This window comes from Equus caballus, chromosome 2, assembly GCF_041296265.1.
Source record: "Equus caballus isolate H_3958 breed thoroughbred chromosome 2, TB-T2T, whole genome shotgun sequence".
NCBI classification, from domain to species: domain Eukaryota; kingdom Metazoa; phylum Chordata; class Mammalia; order Perissodactyla; family Equidae; genus Equus; species Equus caballus.
Genome location: NC_091685.1, coordinates 32,215,226 through 32,237,108, shown reverse-complemented (window position 1 = coordinate 32,237,108; position 21,883 = coordinate 32,215,226). Strand labels below are relative to the sequence as shown.

General features: G+C 41.1%; 1 protein-coding gene across 4 annotated transcripts in view; it reads left to right on the top strand.

The window, feature by feature from the left end:
* The window catches only part of ZBTB40 (zinc finger and BTB domain containing 40), a 77,374-nt gene that overhangs the window by 10,946 nt on the left and 44,545 nt on the right, over positions 1–21,883 (top strand). The window contains exons 2-3 of one of the 4 annotated variants that reach the window (XM_023635548.2): positions 12,997–13,091; positions 13,551–13,641. The exons of 2 other annotated variants lie outside the window; for them this stretch is intronic. The gene's annotated coding sequence lies outside the window, so the exon portion shown is untranslated. The remainder of the gene's footprint in view (positions 1–12,996; positions 13,092–13,550; positions 13,642–21,883) is intronic. One more of the 4 variants, XM_023635549.2, reaches the window with a different exon arrangement.

Sequence of the window (21,883 nt, the reverse complement as noted above, 5' to 3'; positions counted from 1 at the left end):
CTCACAGGTTTTGCAAAAATTATATAAGGCCACCCATGCAAAGAGCTTGACACAGTGCCTGGGATACGATGAATCTCCATCAGTGTCGGCTTTTGTTGTTAGGTCGCTACCATAACCCTTCCAAACCCTTCTTTCTTTTTCCCCTTTCCAAAATGTCTTCCTCGTTGCCTTCCACTTAAGGTATAACTCTAAGACGTAGGTAACAGGAAGACTCTGATTTCTGCCGTTAGTGAACTGGAAGATTTTAAACCACTTCTCAAGGCCTCAGTTTCTCCGCCTACAACCGAGGAAATTGGACCGTGTGACTTCAGAGGTTCTTTGTACCTCCTCTTAATTTTCAGTGAGTTTAAGGCTTTGTGTGACGTCTCTCAGATTACGGCCCCGCACTCTGTTATGAGAGGCCTCACCCTCCCCATGTTCTCTCCATTTCCCGGCTGACTCCCATCCCAGACCAGCTGTAGGAAACTAGCAATGTGGTTGTCTGTAAGTTTTTTTCTTTTCAAAAGAATTATACAATATTTGACATATATAGGAGATACATATATAACTTATATAAGTGATGAGGCAGCATGATTAAAAAAAAGTACATCTGTGAACTGATCAGCAAACCTAAGAACTGTAAAAACAAGTATTTTGGCAGGTATATTTTATGCTTTCTTTCAACATTTAATGAGTGTTTACAGTGTTACAGGAAATGTCCTTAGGTGTATTGACTCATTTACAGATAGTGGCTTATTAATGCTTACAACTACCCCATGAGATTCAGCACTAACATTAGCCCCATTTTACGTGTTTACGTGCGAGGAAACAGGTCCAGAGAGTGCAGTAACTTGCCAAAGTCATCCAGCTGGGAGGGGCAGAGCTGCGATTCCCCCCCGGGGCTGGTTGTCTCTAGAACCTGTGCCCCAAAGCTTGACTGTTGAGCACACAGCCTCTGGGGTCACAGGCCTGGTCTGATGTTCTTTAGTTGCCTGAGCCCTTTAAATTTTACATTAGGCGGTTATCTTCGAATTTGGAATTTGGTGCTGTGTTACTGTGTGGTCCATATTTATTCCCTGCTGAAGAAAAGTGTATTCTCGTGATCAAGCTGGTGAAAACCTGGAGCTCATCTGTGTTGTCAGGTCAGAGCAAAATGCCTGTCAGTGCCAGTGACAAAGCCAAGGGGCTTTTTAGCGCCGCCGGAGAGGTGGATGTGAAAGCACTGAAGTGCTGTTGCTCCTGGAGACTCTTGACTGCCCTTGAAGAGTCGCGTTAGGTGTAACGCAGGCACCGTCCCCGCTCGTTGGACGAGTGGGTTGCTCAGGAGATTGGGGTCTGGCCTGTGGAGAGTCCTCTTGGAGGAGCCGCTGATCAGGGCAGATAAGTCTCTCAGGGCCTCCTTCCGTTACCATAGCCTTGAAAAGTCGCGCATTTCTGTGAATTAGGCAGAAGATAAGAGGACACAAGCAGTTCGTTATGCCGAACATTTTGATGTTTTGCCTCATTGCATTTTGTAGAACGCCTCAAAAGAAGTTTCATTAGAAGTTCAGAAATCTGGAAAAAGAAATTAGTTGAATGTAATGGTTCTTACAGGAATCCGATGCTAGCTGCCACTTTTGAGATGTGGAAAACAACCTTTCTAGTGGTCCTTGACCTGCTGTGTCTGCCTCCGTGAGAATCTGGTGGCGAGGTGGTGGTAGTGATGATGATGGTGATAACGATAGCGGCTGGCAGCTGATTAATTTATTGAGCACTTTCTGTCTCCAGCATGGAGAGCTGGTGCTTTAGGTGTGTTGCTCATTTAATCCTCCAACAACCCAGCGAGAGAGGTACTATTCTTGCCCCTGTTCTCTAGATGAGGGAGCTGCACCCATGCAGGTTAGGGGATTTTCCCAAGGTCACGCAGTTAGTAACTGGATGTTCCAACTTCACACCCAGGTAGTCTGGCTCCACCTCCAGCCTTTAGCCATTAAGTTACGCTGCTGCTCATGACAGCTGTGGGCCCTCTCCCCTGGCAGTGTGCAGTTGGGCAACACTGCATGTAATTTAAAGAGCACATGGACTCCTCTTCCGCTTCCCAGCCCATGACTCAGGTTCAGACCCACCCGAGACTTACGTGAATTCCTGTGGGCAGAGATTCTATCTTATTTAACTCTGCTTGGTGCATAGTAGGAGCTAAATAAATGTTTAATGAGTGAATAGTATATTGGAAATGACACTAGCTTTGAAGCCAGATAGACCTACCTGGGTTTCTATTTTTAAATTTCCTGATTATAAAAATAATGAATGTTTACTAGAGAAAATTTTGAAAGGTATGAAGTAGAAAATAAGTCCTCCATAATGACACTACCTAGGGATAACCACTTTTAGCATTTTGATGTATTTTGTCTTTTTTTTTAAATAAAGATTTTTATTTTTTTTCCTTTTTCTCCCCAAAGCCCCCCAGTACATAGTTGTATATTCTTCATTGTGGGTCCTTCTAGTTGTGGCATGTGGGACGCTGCCTCAGCATGGTTTGATGAGCAGTGCCATGTCTGCGCCCTGGATTCATACCAACGAAACACTGGGCCGCCTGCAGTGGAGTGCGTGAACTTAACCACTCGGCAACAGGGCCAGCCCCATATTTTGTCTTTTTTAATGCAAATGTGTATATGCATGTACTTATATTTCTAAACCCAGTTGGAATTATATATACGATTGCGTGCTGGTTTTTTCCCTTTTAGTATATTGAGAGCATTTCCCCACGTTATTAAAAATCTTCAAGAGCCTAATTAAAAAAATTTATTTAGGCCAGCCCGGTGGCACAGTGGTTAAGTTTGCACATTCAGCTTTGGCGGCCTGGGGTTCGCCGGTTCAGATCCTGGGTGCGGACCTGCGCACCGCTTGGCAAGCCATGCTGTGGCAGGGGTCCCACATATAAAGTAGAGGAACATGGGCACGGATGTGAGCTCAGGGCCAGTCTTCCTCAGCAAAGAAAAAGTAGAGGATTGGTGGCAGATGTTACCTCAGGGCTAGTCTTCCTCAAAAAAAAGTTTATTTAGATATAATTCACATACCGTACAATTTACTGTTTTAAAGTGTACAATTCAAAAGTCTGTGTAACTATCGCCACTATCTAATTCTAGAACATTTTCATCACTCCAAAAAAACCCCCCATATCCAGTAGCATTCACTCCCTAATCCCCCCTCCTCCCAGCTTCTGGTAACCACTAATCTACTTTTTGTCTCCATGGATTTGCCTATTTTGGACATTTCATGTAAATGGAATCATACACTACATAGCCTTTTGTGTCTGGCTTCTTTCACTTAGCATAATGCTTTCAAGGTTTACCCATGTTGTATCACGTATCTGTAGTCTTTTTTTTTTTTTTTTTTTTTGAGGAAGATTAGCCCTGAGCTAACATCTGCCACCAATCCTCTTTTTTTGCTGAGGAAGACTGGCCCTGAGCTAACATCCATCCCCATCCTCCTCTACTTTATATGTGGGACGCCTGCCACAGCATGGCTCGACAGGTGGTGTGTAGGTCTGTGGCTGGGATCTGAACCAGTAAACCCCGGGCTGCCGAAGCGGACTGGGTGAACTTAACTGCTGTGCCACTGGGCTGGCCCATGTAGTCTGTTTCTTTTTTATAGCTGAATAGTATTCCATTGTGCAGATATACAACATTTTGTTTGTCCCTTGAGTTGGTGGACATTTGGGTTGTTTCTATTTTTTGGCTGTTACGTATAATGCTCCAGTGAATATTAGTGTGCAAGTGTTTGTGTGAACATGTGTTTTCATTTCTCTTAGGTATATACCTAGGAGTGGAATTGCTGGGTCATATGGTATCTTTATGTCTATCTTTTTGAGGAACCACCAAACTCTTTTCTTCAGTGGCTGCACCATTTTACATCTCCACGGGCAATGTATGAGGGTTCCAATTTCTCTACATCCTTAGCAACACTTGTTTTTTCTGTGGTTGTTTGTTTTATTATAGCATCCCTAGTGGGTGTGGAGTGGTATCTCATCATGTTTTTTGTTGTTGTTTTCTTTTTTTGCTGAGGAAGATTTGCTGAGCTAACATCTGGGCCAGTCTTCCTCCATTGTGTATGTGGGTCACCACAACAGCATGGCTGCCAACAAGTGGTGTAGGTCCACACCCGGGAACTGAACCCAGGCTAGCAGAGTGGAGCATGCTGAACTTAACCACTAGGCCACAGGGCCGGCCCCAATATCATTGTGGTTTTGACCTGCATTTACCTAATGACTACTGATGTTGAACATCCTTTCATGTGCTTATTTGCCATTTTGTGTATCTTTTTTGGAGAAACATCTATTCAGATCCTTTGTCCATTTTTTAATTGGCTTATTTGTCCTTCTACTGTTGAGTTGTAAAGAGTTCTGGATACAATATTCTGATATACTGTATTTATATGTTATGGATACTAGACCCTTATCAGATATATGATTTGAGAATGTTCCCATTCTGTGGGTGGTCTTTTTACTTTTATGATAGTGCCTTTGATACACAAAAGTTTTTAAATTTGATGAAGTCCAGTTTATTTTTTCTTTGATTACTTGTGCTATAGGTATCATAAAGAGAGCCTAATTTTTAACGGCTGCATAGTATTGCATAATATGGCTATATACCATATTTACCTAAAAATCTCATATTGTACATCTCAATTGCCAGTTTTTTACCATTAATGTTATTGCTCTGAATATGGTGTACATAAATATTTCATTATATCTCTAATTATTTCTGTATAGATAGATTCCTAGAAGTGGTTCTAAAGGTATAAACATTTTAAAAAATTGTTTTTCTTCTATAATAGGCTTCTCGTTCTTTTTTATTAATCTGTAACTATACAACTGACATGTAAACATATTCTGGTAAAACATTTGAACAGTGCACGTAAAGTACAGCCCCTGCCCCAGAATTCTCATGTCTCTCCGAGGACATTTGTTACAGTTCTGGGTGAGCAGATTACTTACTCTGTTACTTCCCTGAGAGATGTTACCAGTTCATACTTCCATAGGCGCTGAGTGGGCCCCTGTCTCACTGCTCCCTTCCCTGCATTATTAATGCGAGTAATACTTTTATAATAATAGCAGCTATCACTTACTGAGCGTTTACTGTTGACAGGCACTTTGCTCAAACAGTTCAGATGCATGATCTCATTTCATCTTCACATCAAAACTGTAAAGACGTTAAGACTCACAGCGATTAAAGTGACTTGTCTCAGGTCACTGAGTAAGCGTTCCAGTTAGGCTTCAAACCGAAGTCGGCCGAGTCAGGGGCCATGGTCTGAAACCACTGCTTTCCAGTTAAATATGATCATCGCAAAACTTTTCCAGTTTGATTGCCTCCAAATAGTACTTATGTGTAAATTTGTGTTTCTTTATTTATTCATGAGAGTGAACTTTTTTTAATCAGTTTATTGACATTTCTTTTGCAAATTATGTTTTTTTGTTCATTTAAAGAAATTTAAATGTTAATATTTTCCTTATTGATTTGTATGATCTTTCTATTCTAATATTAACTACTTATTTTTCATATGACATGTTCGCTGGTTTATCATTTATCTTTTTATTGATTTTTTTTGGGAAGTTTATGTCTTTATGTAGTCAAATCTGTTGCTCATTTGGGGTTTTCTTCTGTTTCCATCATGCAGAGAAGGGCCTTCTTCATCCTCAGCTCAGCTAAGTATCCATTAATGTATTACTTTTTTTTTTTAAAGATTTGCTCTGAGCTAACATCTGTTGCCAATCTACCTCTCTCTCTTTTTTTTCCCGTCCCCAAAGCCCCAGGACACAGTTGTATATTTTAGTTGTAGGTCCTTCTAGTTCTTCTGTGTGGGGTGCCGCCACAGCATGGCAACTGACAGACGAGTGGTGTGGTTCCACGACCAGGAAATGAACCTGGGCACCCAAAGCAAAGTGCACTGAACTTTAACCACTAGTCCATCAGGGCTGGCTGTCATTAATGTATTATCTTTTAAATATCGTAGTCACTTAAAGAAAGTTTTGTTTTGTATTTTTTGAAATCATAAATCCACCTTACAGTTGTCCCTATGACAATGGATTGGGAAATTTGCAATTTTGTATTCCCTGAGATATGTTTGGGCAGTTTTATGGCTTGAGGATAATGATTTTCTCATTGAAAGAGCTACCAATGGTTGATATTAAAGTAACATTCGAAGAAAAAAACAGTGAATGTGCTGTGTAACACATCTGGTGCTACTGGCTCCCAGTCTATGAGACGTATAGGAAGCCGCCGCCACTGGGGGCCTGTTGTGTATACTTAGGAGTTTGGTTTTTTGGTTCAGATACTAGCTTAAAAGCCCAGAAATCTGGGTCCTGGATCTGGCCCTACTATTACCTAGATACATGACTTGGCGGGTCACTTAATTTCTATCAATTTCTTCATTTGTAAAATGATAGGGCTGAATTACACAGTCTCTAAGGATAATTCTAGTTGCAGAATTCTCTGACTGTTATTATCCTTCTGATCAAGAATCATTTCACGGGGCCAGCCCCGGTAGCCTAGTGGTTAAGTTTGGCATGCTCTGCTTCAGCAGCCCGGGTTCAGTTCCTGGTGTGGACCTACACTGCTTGTCAGCCATGTGGTGGTGGCGAGTCACATGCAAAAAGGGGAACGTTGGCAACAGATGTTAGCTCAGGGCAAATCTTCCTCAACAACAAAAAAATCATTTAATGTGTGTTTGGTATTGGTAAATAATTTTTTAAAGTTTTAATTAGTGATTTGTGGCAGAGTGTCCTGAAGGAAGGCAGAGTGACAGGTGAAAGCAGTACATGGGAGGAAGGAGAGAGCGAGGGAACAGAAGGAAAGGGAGTGAGGACTGGATTGGGTGTAGCCAGTGTTGGGTAGATGGCCCAGATGGAAGTTAGAAGGTGGGTAAGTTTGAAGTGGGATGAGACCTTCACTAGGCTTAGGCTCCTTGAAGGAGGAGTGGTTCTGATCTGCTGTAGATAGATGTTTGGAGCACCGAAAGGAAAGCTTGTGGGCGGGGGCAACAGGAGGGCGCACCTTGTATTCTGAGAGTGACTAAAAAATTAGCACGCAGTCAGTGCTATTAGATACCCGCACAAGGTTACCTCAAAGACAAAGCTGAGTGCAACTATGTCAAAAGAGAGACCGAGCCAGAGAAGAGTCCAGGAACTCGGCGAAGGATGGGACAAGATGATTGTTGGTTGGCAGTGCCCGTGCAGTGTACATTGACCCTCAGACTCTACCTGCCCCCATTCCGGGGCCAGGCATTTCCTTCCATGGCAGAGACAGATGCACAGGCTTCCAGTGAATGTTGGTAGCACACAGTGTCTTCTGATTCCTAAAAGCCTTTCTGATGATACTCGATCTTGCCACTTGAATTTTTTCACAGATAACTGCAAAGAGTAGGCATATTTCACTAATGAGTGAACTAATAAATTGACTTTCTGACTTATATTTCTTCTCTTTTGAGTTTAGACAGTGTTATCCAACCTCCCTAAGTCAAATTAACTGTGGGACTTTTACAGGACAGAGTGTTTGTATCTGCAAGGTTGACAACCAGACTCGACCTTTGGTAAATTAAGTTCAAGCCATCAAGGGAAGTCTCTTGGCAGCCAGCCCGTCGGCGGGCCTGTTCCAACAGTGCTCTTTCCCAGATATGCATCTCCATCCATTGTTCAGCAGAGACCAGCAGGAGAAACAAGGCCCCTCAAATGCAGGTGCACCTGTCAGGCCATCCAGCAGCACATCTGTGTCTGTGAGAGAAGTTGAGGAATGATAGCACTGAGCTCAGAAATCCTGTCAAGACTAAGGTAGTCATTAAGAACAGGGAGCCAGGCAGATCTGCTTTTGAGCTCTGCTCAAGCTTAGGAGCTGTGGTCTGGGGCACGTAGCATAACCTTGTTGGACATTAGTTTCCTCATCTGTGTTAGGGACAGTAATAGTATCTACCTCATTGGGGTGTTAGGGGAATTAAACAGGAAAGGGTATGGACACTGCTTAGCACAGTGCTGGATGTGATTACATCATCGAGCAGTCGATCACTTTGCCAAAGGCTCTAAAGAGATTCAAGGATATGAAAAAGAGCTGAGACCAGTGGAATGGGCCAAAAAGATGTTTTAATCACCTCCTCTTCACTCCATTGATGAGGGAGGGATTCCTAGCCTAGGGTTATGGGATGGCTGCACACACAACGTTGGACACTGGCAGATGAGATTGACAGCAGGTTATTAGGCACATGCACTCACAGCTCCAGAAGACACAGCCAGGCACACAGGGTTGCACTCTGGAGCCGAGTGAAAAAATAGGAGCTGTGGGAGGCTGGCTTTGTAGTATCAAGAGGGTGGGGTGCCTCTTGGTTTCTGCCGGAGGATGTGATTGGCTTGTTTGAATAATTCTGGGGGCTGGCAGGGAACTGCAGCCCACTGCTCAAGGATAAGCAGGAACTATACCCGGTCCCTTTGATGAGGAGGATTGTTTGGCTAGGGGACCTTGTTCACGGGGGCCGAGCGGGTGTGGAGTATGTGGTTAGGCCATTTGAGGCCCTCCTGATTTTACCAGATATCAAGGCAGCACGTAATACTGAGCCTTAATTTTAGACTTTACACCATGCAAGAGAATACAGTCCCTGAAATGATATTTAATACGGCTTTCAGAGGGTCTGGGTAGAAAGCTATGGAAGATTGTAGAGTTGTCTGATTCTGTGGGGGAAGACAGATGGTGTAGTGGCTGGAAAGGAAATGTCACAGTAGGTCGTATATAGTGTCACTGTATTCAGTTCAGCGTACATCTATTGATTGGCTGTACCGTCCTGGGCCCTTCCGAGGCTTCCCCAGTTTCAGTGACCACTTCACTCTGGATGAGGAGCGGTTTGACCCCTAGTTACTTTGACGGCAGCGAGGGAAGCAAGGCTGGGTCTGGAAGCCCAGGTTGCTGACGTGCATGCTAAAGGAGTTTGGATTGGTGCCAGGCCACAGAGCGATTCACCTAAAGGCCTGGTCATTGGAATCCTCCACATTTTGTAGGTTTTATTCCCACATCTATTCTGGAGTTTGTTTGTTTTTGACTGGAGCAAGGGCAGGTGCAAGAGAGAAGGATTTGAGGATGACCTGTCACTTTTTAGAGATGAAGGGTTGCTTAAAACATATTTGATAGCAATTAGGTGTGAAAAAATGTGATTTAAGAACAAACAATGTCATATTGTGCTTAGCTATTCAGAGGGTTCCTTGGACCAAAAGCATCCGTATCACCTGGAGCTTATTAGAAATGCAAAATTCGTTCCCCACCCACTCCTCCTAGATCAGAATGTTTTCTCTGACAAGCTGCCCAGGTGATTCTTATGCACGTTAAAGTTTGAGAAACTGTTCCAGTGGATAGAAGGGCAGAAGCCTTAGGCTCAGGCAGACTCACTTAAAATCTGTTTCTCTCCTGATTTGCTCCATGATCTTTGGCCTCTTCCTTAACCTCTTCACTATCAGGACTTATTTTTAGATTGGGTTTAACTATCCTGCTGGGTTGTTAGTATTAAAGGAGGTAACATGTAAAAAGTGCTTAGAAACATAGTAAGGTACTTAATTATTAGCAGCTCTTATTAGTGGTTATTTGATAAATAATACCTTTGTGTAATTTGATAGAATATGAAAAGAGAGAGCAGGATATCATTAGAGCTAGTTCTGTCACGAGATGCAAATTGATAATTGAGAGAAGTGTGGTCTCCTGAGCCAGCGGGGCAGTGGATGTGGTTGGCTCGCTAACCAGTTCCCTCAGGGTGAGACTCTAAGTGTATTTGTTAAGTAACCAAGAGTTGACACTTATACTTCTTAGTGGCCGCTGAGCTCTTGGAAGGGAGAATTATCTGCAGAAGTGGTAGCTAAGTCTTGGCATCCAGTGAGGCCTTTGCATTATAGAGGAAAGAACCATGGCCTGAGAATTGAGACCTGGGCTCAGTTCTGCCCCTTGTTAGCTGTGTGGCCCTTAACAAGGCATTTAACGTCTCTGAGCCTTATTCTTCATCTGTAAAACAAGGATAAATGGGATGCTGAGGTGTGAATCCCAGTACATAAACAAGGTATTATCATCTCAGCATCATTCCACTTGGTATGTACCGAAGAGCTCACGAGACAGCCTCCCAGATCCCCAAAGGTGAATTTTATGCCTGATTTGGCTGCTTTCAAATCTTTAGTCCTGGAGTTCTTCAGATCTGTTCTGGCTACCTGGATTTCTCAAAGACCAGAGTGTACCTTAGGAATGTACCTTAGGAAATGTACCTTAAGAATGTACCTTAGGAAAGCACAGGATGTTTGGGTATCTTTAACAAATCTCAAGGATTGGAACAGTAGGAAACCAGCATTTGGGATGAAATGGTGATGTTAGTGATAACATTAGAAACAACAATGACGATACGTCTGAAAAGATACTACCATGAACCCAGGAGTGTCAAATACAAAAATCTCCATCCCTTACACTATGCATTGCTGCCTTTTACACCCTCAGTGTAAGAGAGAGACCAAATGACAGCTGCTTTTGAACTTGAGAAATCTGGGCCCGCTAAAAGCTACAGTCACCCTTTTCTAACCTCACCAATCCTCCTTGCGTTCTCAGAAATAATTGCTGGTGGTTCTCTTTTAACTGAGCTGATTCCTTAGATACCTTACATTTTAAATCATCTTTTTGTGTGTAGCAAATGCCCCATTTCTTGTCTCTGAATGTGTGATCTTTGCTCTAATTATGTTGAGAGTGCCTCTTATTTCACCTGACTCTGGTTGTTTGCGAGATACTAAATAGCCGCAGGGTTAAAGCTGACTCAGATCAAAGAGCAGCTCAGCCTCTCAGGACCTCAGTTTCCTCCCTTAAAAAGGGAAGAGATTGGACTAAGGTCATTTGGTCATGCGACAAGAGTACGTGATAGATAAAGTAATGAACTTCTGTTTGCTGAAAGCAATGAATAGAGCTCTCCAAGGTCCCTTCCAGCTCTCTGGTTCCAGCAGAGCCTAGGCATCAAGACAGAAGTAAAGATTTTATTCAGGAGATAGAGATTATCACTAGCAACAGGAAAAAAAAAATACTTTAAGTAGTTAAGAGCCAGACCATAAGAGAGATGTCTCAGACCCTGAGATAGACGTGCCCAAATGGGAGTGCAGAATTGTGAGGCCAACCAGAGTAGAGGAGGCTTAATCAAGTGTTAGAATGTCTTCCCCCTTGGATATTGGAATACGGAAATCCAGGCAGAGGGGTGTCCAACTTCTGGTCCATGGAACTGCAATTATTTACTGGTAGACAATGTATATAGGATGCCTGTTCTTCCTTCCCGTTGCTAGTCACTTTTCCCTCTTAGTCCATCCCACCCATCACTGACAAAGCTCTGCTTTAATTGTGCTGTTTCTATTTCAGAAGCTCCTTCCTCAAAGCAGGTGTAAGTTCCTCTGCTCATTTTCTGTCCTCCCTAACCTAGGCAGCCTTGTGCTCCACACTTGCGTTTACATGGGTGTTTTTGGAGACCCACCATAGCCAGCCCAGTGATGATGGCACCTACTTATTGGATGCCTTTCCAATGCCAGGTGCAGTGCCAGTTGCCTGTGCACATACATAATTTCTAGCATACATGCCCAATGTGCCTCTTCTGGAACTGGGTTCTCCCTCCCTCTTCACCTGGCCTCTTGAAATTGTACCTAACTTGCATTTACCAGCTCCAGCCCTTTCCCTTTTCTTTCCACTCGCTGAGATCGATCTGTTTTTTTCCCTTCTCTCCTCTTTTTCCTTTCCCTCTGCTTGTCTCTTGTGGATTGAGTCCTTTTAAGGGTTCTGTTTTCCATCATTCCAGTTTGGGTCAACTTTATTACAAACTCCCTGTGGACAAGGGTCTTGTTTTATATTTCACTTGGCTCCCACACAGCACCTAGCCATGTGCTGAGTAAACAGTAGGCAGTTGATCCATACATAAATAGTTATTGGCTGACACATGTGTATTGCTGGCTGAGGACGTATGAGAAAATAAGTACAGTAAATTGGGGAATGGCAGGTCCAGAACCTGAGGCACAGAAGAGAACCTCTTACCCTGCAATAGTGGCAGCAGAGGCCCTTGAGTGAGTGCCTTCCTAAGGACATTGCCAGCAGCTGTGGCATTCACAACGTCCGCTTTATTTAGTGAAGCCGTGTGTGTCGAGACTGCGAGTCTGCACTGTTACAGCCCTCTGCTCCTGACAGGGATTCCATCTCTCCTACTATGACTTAGTTTTCACACTTGCGTTTTCCAGCTTTTCTCCTATGTGCGACTGTTGTCTCTTTGTAACTTAAAGAATCCTCAAACTTGCAAATCCTTTTTGGAAGTAGACGGAATACAAATTTAAATAAATAAATAAATAAATAAATAAATAAATAAATATTCTTTGTGCTCCTTTTAGAAAGCTGGCCTAGTTTCCACTTTGTGTTGAATTCCCATTGGTGTTTTGGGTCATTATGCAGCACTTGGTTCAGCCAATTAAGTTTTTTCTTTCTAAGTATCTTTATTCTATATCAGTATAGGCTTTTCTTGAGGCTTTCATATTGTTCCTTTGAGGAACATCTCTCTTTCTGGTGCTTTTTTGTTGCTTAAATGTTCTTCCCTTGGGACTTTTGACAATTTTCCCGAGCCTAGCAATTTCGGTAAGTGTTTGATAACATAATTTACGTTGCCTTTCTACGGGAGTCAACAGCACTTCACCTAGAGATTCCAAGATGCAGTGTGCCGCTGGAGTTTCTTAACTCTGAAAAGCACACTTTCACGACGTTCTATCTAGTGCTGTATTCTCTCTCCTGCATTTAACTTCCTTGCAGAGGCGGTTAGGAGGAAACACAGTAAAACATATTAGAGGCTTTTACATTTTAGTGGTGAGATCGGGAAAGTAGAGTTTAACTTTCCTCTATAGTACATTTCAGTAGCCCCCAAATCACTAGTGTATCCCTCATGATTATATATTAGATTTACTTAATAACAGTATTCTGTACATGAGAGTGATCTACAAAGATTGTGTAATTTGTTTCTTTACAGATACTTCAGCTGTCATGCCAGATGCCTAGTTCCAAAACTATTTAATGAGGCTGATTCACAGTCTCTCTTGGTTGCCATAATAACAGCTAACACAGGTAGTATTTACTACATGCTCGTCCACTTAAAACAGGGTATAAACATACCCACACATTCTCTTATTAGCAACGTATAGCTGGTTTTTGAAAAATCTAATCAGAGAATCTCTCTGCCTTTAACAAGAGAGTTTAATCTACTTTATTGTGATTACTGATACATTTGGACTTATTGCTACCATCTGGTTTTCTATTTACTACACTTTCTTTGCCTTCCTCTTTCCCTATTCCCCCTTGCTATTGGATTAATCACAGTTTCTTTATTCCCTTTTATACCTCTTGTTTGCAAATATTTATTTCGCTTCCATTTCCTTATATCCTTACCTGCTGTCATACATGCTTCACTTAGACACTAAAGGCTAAAGTTAATCATTATTTTTGTCATCCTCTTGACTCTTAGAATACCCTAACTCTGGTTTCCCTTCTCTCACCTTCCATGTTATTGTTGATTTTTTATTTCAGAGAGGCAGTGGATTTTTGAGAATACAGGCCTCAGAGCCAGACTGCCTGAGTTTGAACCCAGCTCTTGCACACACTAGTTGTGTGACCCCAAGTAAGTTATGTAACCTCTCTGTGCCACAGTTTTCTTATCTGTAGAATGGAGATGCTAAGAGTACCTACTTCATATGGTTGCTGAAGGGATTAAATGGGTTACTATAGGCAGAGCATTTAGAACAGTGCCTGGCACATGGTAAGCATTCGATAAGTGGTAGCTGCTGTCAACTGAAAAAGCAAATTCACCAGTTATTTTACCCTTGAGACGAGTTTATTTTGGAATAGCCAAAAGAATTGCAATTCCAGATGTGCTTGCTATGGCGAACCGTAGGCATATCCTGAGAACAAAGGAAGGGGCTCGCCTTTTTTTAAAGCGAAAGGGGGAGCAGGGACGGGCTGTTCTAAAGCAAAGTCCACTGGGGGACAGTAACAGTGCAAGGTGGCAGCGTCTTGCCATTGTCGGAGCTGCAGTGTTTCTCACTGGGTGGACTCTTGCCAGGTGAGGGAGAAATCACCCTTCTCTAGGAAAGTAATTGTGCTTCTCTTGAGGTGCAAGCGTCCGTGTCCTCCTGTTTGGAGTGACTGAGGTGTGTGAGAGGGTGCGAGGACTCCTCCTACAGGCCTTCCTGACTCTGGTTTAGCTGCATTTTCTCTTACTCGTTTCACACTACTATGCCTGTCATGATTCTACCTTGTTTTTAACCCCCACTTCCCATACTCATTTTTAAACAGTCAGTACATTTTAGGTATACCAACCCATTTCTTAATTTCTTTTTTATTGAGATATAATTAACATTGAGTTGAAGTTATAATTAACAGTTTAAGTGTTCTATTCGAAGAGTTTTGACAAAAAGCTACTCTTTAACCACCACCCAAAATAAGATGTGGAACATTTCCATTCCCCCAGAAAGCTCCCTTGGGTCTCTTCCCAATGTTCCCTTCCCCACACCACCCCCCACAGCCTCCACAACCATTATCTGATTTTTATCACTGTAATTCGTTTTGCCCGCACACATCTTCCTCAAGTTATGGTGCTGTTAGGTCGATAAACCCATCATGAGTTGAAAATATTCTAAGTTGAAAGTGCATTTAATACTGTACACCTAACCTGCTGAACGTCACAGCATAGCCTAGCCTACCTTATCTGTGCTCAGAACAGTTACATTAGCCTACAGTTGGGCAAAGTCATCTAACACAAAGCCTATTTTATAATAAAGTGTTGAATATCTCATGGAAGTTATTGAATACTTTACTGAAAGTGAAAACCAGAATGGTTGTGGGAGTACAGAATGGCTGTAAGTGTACCAGTTGTTTACCCTTGTGATCGTGTGGCTCACTGGGAGCTGCGGCTCGCTGCCGATGCCCAGCATCACAAGAGAGGGTCCTACTGCTTATCGCTGGCCCAGGAAATGATCAAAATTCAACATACAGTTTCTGTTGAATGTGTATTGCTTGCACTCCATCATAAAGTTGAAAAATCGTAAGTTGAAGCATTGTAAGTCAGGGACCATCCGTATTTCTATTTCCTATAAATTGAGTCATCTATGTGTACTCTTTTGTGCCTGGCTTCTTTGACTTAACATAATATTTTTAAGGTTTATCCATTGTTGTTGCCTGCATCAGCAGTTCGTTCTTTATTGTAGGAAACCTCCACACAGTTCTCCCAAGTAGTTGTACCATTTACACTTCCACCAGCAATGTATGAGGGTTCTAGTCACTCCACATCATCACCAACATTGACACTTCCACCAGCAATGTATGACGGTTCTAGTCACTCCACATCATCACCAACATTTGGTGTTATCAGTCTTTCTGATTTTAACTTTTCTAGTGGATAGTTTAGCAATTTCTTTGCATGCTACTTGCTATTTTTTCTCACATTCTATCCTTTCTTTCTGGTTCAGTTTTCTTCTTAAATTCTTTCAGTGACAGTCTGTGAGTTTCTTATCTTTGTTTTGAAGATGATTTTATTTCAACCTGGATATAGATACTTTGTTGATTCTTATTTTCCTTATTATTTGAAAACTGACTCCATTTCCTTCTGACATCTGTTGTTATTAATGAGAAGTCTGTATCATCCCGTTGTCATTCTCTTCTAAGTAATATCTTTTCTCTTGGTTTGCTGACAATTTCTTTTTCTCTGTGTCGTTGATATTTGAAGTTTTCATTCTGAAGACTTGTATCTGTCTTTAATTCTAGAAAATTCTCAGAAATTATATCTTCAAATTGCTTTTCCCACATGTTCTCCATTGTCTCTATCTGGAACACCTGTTAGATGCACGTGCAACCTTCTCATTCTGTCTTCCATGTCCCTCAACCTCTTTTTCACATTTCTGGTTTTTTTAACTCTCTGCTACCATCTGAGTAATTTTCTCAGACATCTCTTCCTAATCACAAATTTTCTCTTTAGCTGTATCTAATCTATTTAATTTATCAACAGATGAATTTCAGCGACTTAATTTTTTTTCCTAGAAGTTCTTTTGGTTTTCTTTCCCACATCTGCCTATTCTTTTTCCATGTTATCTTCTTCTTTAATTATGACTTCCTTTCGTTTTACCTGTTTATTAAAATGAAACAATTAATTAATAGAATTTTTCATAGTATTCTATAATTTTTACATTTTTCAATTCTTGGGGATGCTATTTGTGTCGTTCCTGCATCTAACGACTTTCCTTTGTGGTGATTCATTTCCTGTGACTTTTTATTTTTATTTTTTGTAATTTTGGGGTGGTGCAGGGAACCTCCTCATCTGTGATGCTCTAGCATTTGTCTTTCTGGGCAAGGCCCGTCTTGTTTGACTTTATTTTTCTCCCTCGCCTCCAACCCCTACTCCTGTTTCCCTTACCCCTCCAGGCACCTACTCTAATATGTTTGGTAAAATGTGTTTGGCTACCTATGTAGCTTTATCTTATATATAGGATTGTTGTGATTATGTGTTTTTAATTTACATAAATGGTATTATTCTCTAGATCTCATTCTGCTGCCTTTTTTTTTTTTTTGCTCCACACTTTATTTAAGATCTATCCATGTTTCTGTCAGAATAGCTGGTTGTTGCTTCTTTCTAATGTACTATATTCCATAGTATACATCCTGCACATTTACATCTGTTCTTTTAGTGATGGACGTCTAGATTGCCTGTCATCTTCCTGCTACCAAAAACAATGCCCCAGTGAGCTTTATGGCCATGTTTCCTTATGGACCTATATGAAAATTTTTCTAAGATATGTACCCAGGAGTATAATTTCTGGGTCATAAAGCATATATGCACAGAAAATTCCGCTAAATATTACCAGAATGTTTTTCCAGAACAACTATATCAATTTATATACTCACCAGTGGTACCCTAGATTCAAATTCATATTCTACCACATATTACTTTGAGACCTTGGATAAATTACTTAACCTCTCTGGGCCTTAGTCTCCCTATTAGTAAACGGGGATAATTACAGTATCTGCTTCATCAAATTGTTGACGATAAAATGAGTTAATGTGTATAAAGCATATTCCTGAATATAATAAGCACTTCCTGAATATAGTAGACATCAAATAAATGTTAGCTGCTATTACTGCTGTTATAACAACTGCTATTACTTGTTAGCAAATTAAGTAAGCCTCTCCTCTGAATTGCCTAGTTATATCATTTGCCCATTTTTTTCCCCTTGGATTTTAATTTTTTCCCCATGATTTGCAGGAATTTCTTAGATGTTCTAGATATTAATTTCTATTGCCTTTAAACTTTGCAGCTGTTCTCTCTTGTTCTGCCGTTTGTCCATTGTCTGTTAATCACGTCTGTAGAGCTTTTTGACAGGAATCTTTAATAGCAGTATACAGTCATGCATCCTTAGGCAGTGTCGTCGTTGTGCAGACTCGTAGAGTGCACTTACACACACCTAGATGGTACAGCCTACTACACACCTGGGCTATATGTTTACTGAACCTGTGGGACCACTGTCGTGTATGCAGTCCGTCATTGACTGAAAGAAACATCGTTATGCGGTGCATGACTGTAGTCGAATTCATCTCTTTTTTTTTGGCTTTTGGGGCATTGTTTAAGAAGTTTCCCTGTCTGCTTGAAGACGCCCTGTCGCACTTCCTCCTGCTAGGGTTGAGAGATTCACCTTTCACGTTCAGCTCTTCCTCGTATGGTTTGCAATAGTGAGCTCTTTTCTGTGTTTTTCTTTTTCCCATTGTGAGTCTCTGTGTCTTAGATTATGAAGTATTCCAGTTTTTTCTGTGCATGTCAAAGACCAGTTTTTTCGCTGATTTCTCAGCTCAGGATTCCTGGATGATACAGAGTACAGATTTGGATCCTATTCCTCTGGTATAGCATAGGCCTACATTTTAGATTTCTTGTGAGTGCCTTTTCCCCTACTCAAGGCCTAGATAATTAGCAACGTTGGTTGCTGTCCTGAGCCAGTGACAGGTTTTCAGACCGCCTATCAAGGAGGGATTGCTGTTTGAGGCTCTGGGCTTTGTGCAGTGGTCTCAGTTCCCACTCCCCCACCTTCTGCCTCCCTGAAGCTGTATTTCCAGGCTCCATGTGAGCATTAATGCTTTCTCTTCCAAGCCCAGGGCCTGTATTGGACTTTGAAACCCTTATGGACCGCCATGGTCTCAATTCCCACTCACTGATCCAGCTTTGATTTTGATTTCTCTTTCATTTCAGGTACCTGGGAATTTCCTTTTTTTTTTTTTTCAGCTTGACTATATATTTTAAAAGCATTTTTGTTATGTTTTATCCAGCATTTCTGTGTCTGTGAAGTGGAAGGAAAGGTCCGTTTACATCAACTCACTGCGTCATCTTGCCAAAAGTCTGGTCTTTAATTAGTATTCCTATTAATCTCAGTAAAATGTCAACTTTCAGCATCGCTAACTTGCATTCATTAAGTAACCCTTGATCACCGTTGAATGTTTGCTGCCTTAACCACCCGCGTTGTCCTCTCATTGCTCAAGTTTATGACCATGTTTTAGTATCTGTGTATGGGTAAGCCACGTAGTTTAGTCCAGCTTCTGTTAACCTCGCTCAGTTGCTATTCCGCAACAGTTATTCTGTTATTCTCTTGTTTAGTTGTTAGCAAAGGTGTGAAATAGCTCTGGCCACAAGGTCCTGTCGTTAATGCTCAAAGCACTTCCCTCTGCATCATTTGATACACCTTCTTATTTTTTAACCTGATGAAAGATATGGATGCTCTACCCGGAAAAATGACCGAAAAACCACCTTTTAAGGAGGTTTTAAGTTTGTCTGAAAATATAATCCCAGTCACTTGTTTCTTATTAGTAAGAATGTTTAAAAAGATGTACTGTATGTCCAGATAAGCCTTTTACTGTAACCCATGAGGCCTGTGACTTGTTTTAGGAAAAAAATCACATTCCATTGATATTATTTGTTCTTGAGAAAAAACCCATCAGTGCCTGTTTAGTGGTTTATGCTTTGTGTTTATTTGCCAATTGAATTCTTGTTCTGATTTTTGATATTAAAATAAGTTTTTTACAAATTTTCAGAATTATGTCCTTTTTTCTAAAGATAGCGCCTACTTTGCCTGTCTTAAATCTTGCAGATTTTTTTCTGTTTTCTGGAAGTACCGGGAGATAAGGGTGTCAGTCCTGCCCCCGCTGCTGCTACTGTTACAGCAAGTCAGTCAGCTCCTGGCCGCAGTTTCTGCATCTGTTTGAAGAAAGTATGCACTTCTGTAATAGAGATACTGAGACGAACTGTACTCAAACAGTAGAGCTAGGTGTTCGCAGAGATCTTCTTTGAGTAAACTAAAAAAATTCTATGAGTTCCTGAATGCTCTATAATGTTAGATACCATGGTATAAATAGGGCTTGGGGTGAGTAGAACTGAAAAACTTACATCGATTTTGGGAAGCATTTTTTAAATAAATGAACTTTCATTTTAGAGCAGTTTTAGGTTCACAGCAAAATTGAGAGTAAAGTACAGAGTTCCCATATAACTCTGTCCCCACACATGCACAACCTCCCCCACTATCCTATCACATAATGATATACTTGTTAAAATCAGTGAACCTGCATTGATACGTCATTATCACCCCAAGTCCATAGTTTTCATTAGGGTACACTTTTGGTGTTAATCATTTTGTGGAATTTCTCAAATGTGTAATACATGAATCCACCATTGTAGTATCACACAGAATAGTTTCACTGCCTTAAAATTCCTTTGTCCTTCACCTGTTCATGTCCCCTTCCCCCAGCTCCCGGCGACCACTGATCTTTGACTGTCTCCATAGCTTTGCCTTTTCCAGAATGTCGTGTAACTGGAATCAAACAGTATGTAGCCTTTTGAAATTGGCTTCTTTCACTTAGTAATATGCATTTACGTTTCTTCCATGGCTTGATAGCTCATTTCTTTTTAGCACTGAATAATATTCCGTTGTCTGGATGTACCAGTTTATCCATTTACCTGCTGAAAGACATTTTGATTGCTTCCAAGTTTTGACACTTATGAATAAAGCTGCTATAGACATCTGTATGCAGGTTTGCATGGGCATAAGTTGTGTGTGGACATGAGTTTTCATTTCATTTTGATAAATACCAAGGAACACAATTGCTGAATTATGTGGTAAGGGTACGTTTAGGTTTTTAAGAAACGGCTAATCCAGCTAACAAAGTGGCTGTGCCATTTTCTCACCTCAGCGAGCAGGAGCCCTGGTGCTGTGCATCCTCAGCTGCGTTTGGTGGTGTCAGTGTTTTGGATTTTGGCCATTCTAATGGGTTGCTTTAACTTGCAATTCCCTTATAGCATATGATGTGGAACATTTTTCATATGCTCACTTGCTATCTGTATCTCTTCTTTGGTGAGGTGTCTGTTAAGACCTTTGGTCCATTTTTTAATCTGATTGTTTGGTTTCTTATTGTTGAGTTTTAAGAGTTCCTTGTATGTTTTGGATAACAGTCCTTAACAGAGGTGTCTTTTGCAAATATTTTCTCTCTGTCTATGGCTTCTCTTCTCATTCTCCTGCCATTACCTTTCATAGAGCAGAAGTTTTTTAATTTTAATGAAGTCCAGCTTATCAGTTATTTCTTTCATGAATTATGCCTTTGGTGTTGTGTCTAAGAAGTCATCACCATACTCAAGTTCATCTAGGTTTTCTCCTGTATTATTTTCTATGAGTTTTATAGTTTTGCATTTTACATTGAGGTCTGTGATCCATTTTGACTTAAATTTGTGCAGGCTGTGAGGTCTGTGTCTAAATTTTTTTTTTTTTTTGAGGAAGATTAGCCCTGAGCTAACATCTGCTGCCAATCCTGCTCTTTTTGCTCAGGAAGATTGGCCCTGAGTTAACATCCATGCCCATCTTCCTCTATTTTATATGTGGGATGCCTGCCACAGCATGGCTTTGTAAGCAGTGTGTAGGTCCGCACCCGGAATCTGAACTGGTGAACCCCTGGCTGCCAAAGCAGAATGTGCAAACGTAAGTGCTGCACCACTGGCCTGGCCCCTAGATTCATTTTTTTACATGTGGGTGTCCAGCTGTTCCAGCACCATTTCTTGAAATATTATCTTTGCTCCATTGTATTGTCTTTTGTCCTTTGTCAAAGATCAGTTGACTGTATTTTTGTGGGTCTGTTTCTCTATTCTTTCACTGTCTTGGTTCTGTAGTTTTGTAGAAACTCTTAAAGTTGAGTAGTGTCAGTCCTCCAGCTTTGTTCTTCTCCTTCAGTATTGAGGTGGCTTTCTGGGTCTTTTGCCTTGTATAAACTTAAGAATCAGTTTGTTAATATCCACAAAATAACTTGCTAAGATTTTGATTAGGATTAGGTTGAATCTATAGATCAAGTTGAGAGGAACTGAAATCTTGACAATACTGAGTCTTCCTATCCATAAACATGGACTATCTCTCCATTTACTTAGTTCTTCTTTGATTTCTTTCATCAGAGTTTGGGTTTTCCTCATATACATCATGTACATATTTTGTTAGACTTGTCCCTAGGTATTTCATTTTTTTAATTTCATTTTTTGTGGATTTGTATTCATTGTCGGATTTGATTTGCTAATATTTTGTTGAGGAATTTTGTATCTATGTTCATGAAAGATACGTTCTGTAGTTTTCTTGTAATATCTTTGTCTGGTTTTGGTATTAGTGTAATGCTACCTTCATAGAATAAGTTAGGAAGTATTCCCTCCGCTTCTGTCTTCTGGAAGAGATTGTCGATAGTTGGTATAATCTCTTCCTTAAATGTTTGGTAGAATTTGTCTGCAAACCCATCTGGGCCTGGAGCTTCCAGTGTTGGAAAGTTATTCATTATTGATTCAATATCTTTGATAGATATAGGCCTAT